The sequence below is a fragment of the Heloderma suspectum genome, chromosome 3 (genome assembly GCF_057233095.1).
Source record: "Heloderma suspectum isolate Gila_16-S chromosome 3, 16-S_ref, whole genome shotgun sequence".
NCBI lineage: Eukaryota > Metazoa > Chordata > Lepidosauria > Squamata > Helodermatidae > Heloderma > Heloderma suspectum.
Window position 1 is genome coordinate 97,620,517 of NC_139460.1, and position 4,170 is coordinate 97,624,686.

Here is a 4,170-nt window from a genome sequence, read left to right on the forward strand (position 1 = left end):
GCCCTATCACGTAACGGCGTGTGTTTCTGGCGCTCTCGGGGCAGGCGGGGTAGTGCTGGCGCGTCTTCTGAGCGAACGCAAAGGGCGCGCCAGGCACGTTCCGACAGCGCCGTAGGCGTGGAATACGGGCTTCGACCCGCTCGCCCTGGAGCGTCGACCCCCACGGTGGCGTAGCTGTGTGAGCGCCGGAGCCGCGCAAAGGAACATTTTATAGTTATTTTCTTGAATATCCCACTCCGCGGGAGCGTCCTCTGTGAGTCCAAACTTATATCCTGCATTTTGAACGCCACATGGTTAAAACAAGAAAGAAAAAAGGGCTACCTCCACTGCTGTGTGGTTCTTGTTCTGCGGAGCTAAGGGAGTCTGGATAAAGTCGGACCCATTTTTTTTTAAAAAAATACTTTTTATTTTATTTTTTATCTTTATAAATGAAATAAACAATACCAGCAAGGACTATAAGGAAGGCTGAGCGCCGAAGAATTGATGCGTTCGAACTGTGGTGCTGGAGAAGACTCTTACGAGTCCCCTGGACTGCAAGGAGGTCAAATCAGTCCATCCTAAAGGAAATCAACCCTGACTGCTCATTGGAAGGACAGATACTGAAGCTGAAGCTCCAATATTTTGGCCACCTAATGCGAAGAGAAAACTCTCTGGAAAAGACCCTGATGCTGGGAAAGACTGAAGGCAAAAGGAGAAGGGGACGGCAGAGGATGAGATGGCTAGATAGCATCACTGATGCAATGAATATGAACTTGAGCACACTCCGGGAGAGAGCACAGGACAGGAAGGCCTGGCGTGCTATGGTCCATGGGGTCACGAAGAGTCGGACACGACTGAACAACAACAGTTTCCCAACGATACAATATTCTTAAGAGAACACAACAATATCAGTCAGATCCATTTTTTAAAGGATCCTCATGGATCCTCATTTTTTTAAATGTAATATCTGAACTAATGTGCCTTTCAGTGATTCAAAATATCTATTTTCCCCAAAGCCCATTAATTGTATATACAATTTATCATCTATATATAGCAGTGCACCATAAAGTAAACATATTTACTGAGAAGGAGACCCCAGTGGGTTCAATGGGACATACTCCATAGGAAATGGGTGTAGGGTTGCATCATTGGATCATTTTAATTATCCTTTTGTGGATGGAGAAACTTCAGCAACAATTCTGCATGCACATATTGGGGAGTAAGGCCATTGAACTCAATGAGACTTTTGAGTAAACATGTTTAGAATTGCACTGTTGCCTCTCAGATTCAGTGTGACTTTCCCTGTAAATATGTGCCCACAGGAGAGTCCCACATGAGCCTAATAAACAGGCCCAATTATGTTTAGTGTGAAGGAACTGGAAGAATAGTGTAATCCCATGCATGTCTATTCAAAAGTAACCTCACTAAATTCAGTGAGACTTAGGGAGCAATCCTACTGGGATATGTGGCTGCCTCCAAACTCAGAGGCAACCGCCTATCCAGAAGCATGGAGGGGATCGTCCCCTTTGTACGATTTGCATTTGCTACTAGGCAGCCAATTTCGTGGGAAGGAGGAACGGGGGAAGCAGCTGCCGGACTACACATTGGATGTGTCGTACTGGCATTTCCGCCATCCCTGTCCCAGAGCGCCCTGCTGCGGCCACTCTGTGCTCCTCTTCCGAGCGCTTGGCTGTTCCAAGCTGCCTGCGAAGCAGCACGGGAGGGGGGAACCAACCTCAGAACGCAGGCTCTGAGGTTGGTTCCTGGAACCCAATGTATCATATGGCCATCTAGCCTCTGGCTAGTGGCCATAGGATTGCTCCCTTACTGTCTAGCAAGTGGCTTTAGGATTGCTCTGTACATATTTCCTAGAGACTAAGTCTCATTGAACTCAGTGGAGCTGGTGTGTTAAAAATGCATAGGACTGGATTGTAAATGGCCTTACACAAAAGTAAGGATGCTGGTCTCCAGCTCACATTGGTGCAGCCAGAAGTCCAGTTTTTTCACCCATATAACAATTTAGGCCATAAATCTATACAGATTTACTTGTGAGTAAACCACTCTGAATTCATTAGGATCTGAGAAAATATGCACAGGATCAGGCTATAAGGCAACCTAGCTACACTTCTGGAGCTGAATGGATTCAGCACATACATGCAAGGTGTTATATGGAGCTGAAGTGGGTGGAGACATAAGAACATAAGAGCTGGATCTGATCCAGTATCATTGCAGGACTGGGTTGTTCTCTTTGGGCATCTCTACACCAGCCTAAAATCCTGAATTTAAAACAGGGCTTTCTGCTTCTGTTTTAAATGCAGGATCACAACAAGACTCCCTTTCCCCCCACCGCTTCCTTTCCCCCTCCCCTTTTCCTCCTTCTCCCTCTATCTTAGTCTTCCATTATCTTTCATTGATCTCGCTCCTCTTCTTGCTGCTTTTACTCTTTTCCTGGAGGAAACTGAAGCGGAACTCAATGGGGTAATTTGATAGCTCATTATCTGCCATCTATTTAAAAACGGAACAAAGGGCATTTAATGCAGGAGGGTCACAGTCATGTAAACAGCCCGCAAACTTCCGTGAAGGAGCAATCTCAATTGCAGGATAAAAGCCCTTTGTGAAGGAGCCCTTTAGATGGCTGTCTCCCTTGCGTTGTTTTTTGTTTCTTTCCTTCTCACAGAGGTGGTGATGATGCTCGGGGTGTTCCTCCCTGGTTCCTGCCTGTTTCCCTCCCCTTGCACGTTACTGGTGGATGGGGCTGACACGCTGTAAGTCTGCAATCCTCAGCACACTTACGTGGGAGGAAGCCCCATTGAACTTAATGGGGTGCTCTGAATCAACAGAGGATGATGATTCTGAGCTTCTGGGGACGGGATCACATCTGTCTCCCTTCATTGCAGGGAGGCATTTTACCCTCTTCTCCCTCCAATCAAGAAATGTGCTCAAGTATTTACATGTCAGACACGTGGTTTGAGAGCAGTGCACTTCTTTGGTGTGTTCTGGTGCTGCTGTTGCCTAGCAGGCAGCGGGCTGCACTGCAGCCAGGATTTCGGCAGTTTGGCAAGGGGGTCGCCTTGAAGCAAAGGGGAAAATCCCCGGCGGGGGGGGGGGAGGTCAGGTGCAGATCTTTTCTTCCTCAGCAAGACTTGAGTGGAGGCAGGTGTCGCCCTTCATGGATCCCCTTCATGGATCACTGCCTTGTAGTGGCGAAGGGGCTTGCGTAACTCAGTGAAGCCATAAGCTATGCCGTGCAGGGCCACCCAAGACGGACAGGTCATGGCAGAGAGTTCTGACAAAATGTGGTCCACTGGAGAAGGAAATGGCAACCCACTCCAGTATTCTTGCCAAGAAAACCCCATGGAACGTATCACAAGGCTAAAAGATATGACGCCGGAAGATGAGCCCCTCAGGTCGGAAGGTGTCCAATATGCTACTGGGGAAGAGCAGAGGGTATTTCCAAGTAGCGCCAGAAAGAGTGAAGCGGCTGGGCCAAACCCGAAAGGACACTCAGCTGTGGATGTGTCTGGCGGTGAAAAGAAAATCCGATGCTGTAAAGAACAATATTGTTTAGGAACCTGGAATGTCAGATCAATGAATCAAGGTAAGCTGGAGGTGGTCAAACATGAGATGGCAAGATTGAACATCGACATCTTGGGAATCAGCGAACTCAAATGGACAGGCATGGGCGAATTTAATTCAGGTGACCATCATATCTACTATTGTGGGCAAGAATCCCTTAGAAGAAATGGAGTAGCACTCATAGTCAACAAAAGGGTGGGAAAAGCAGTACTGGGGTACAATCTTAAAAATGATAGAATGATCTCAGTACGAATCCAAGGCAAACCATTCAACATCACAGTAATTCAAGTCTATGCCCCAACCACTGAGGCCGAAGAAGCTGAGGTTGATCGGTTCTATGAAGACCTACAACACCTTCTAGAACTAACACCAAAAAAAGATGTCCTCTTCATCATAGGGGATTGGAATGCTAAAGTAGGAAGTCAAGAAATCACCGGGATAACAGGCAGGCATGGCCTTGGTGTACAAAATGAAGCAGGACAAAAGCTAATAGAGTTTTGCCAAGAGAACATGCTGATCATAGCAAACACTCTTTTCCAACAGCACAAGAGACGACTCTACACATGGACATCACCAGATGGTCAATATCGAAATCAGATTGATTATGTCCTTTGC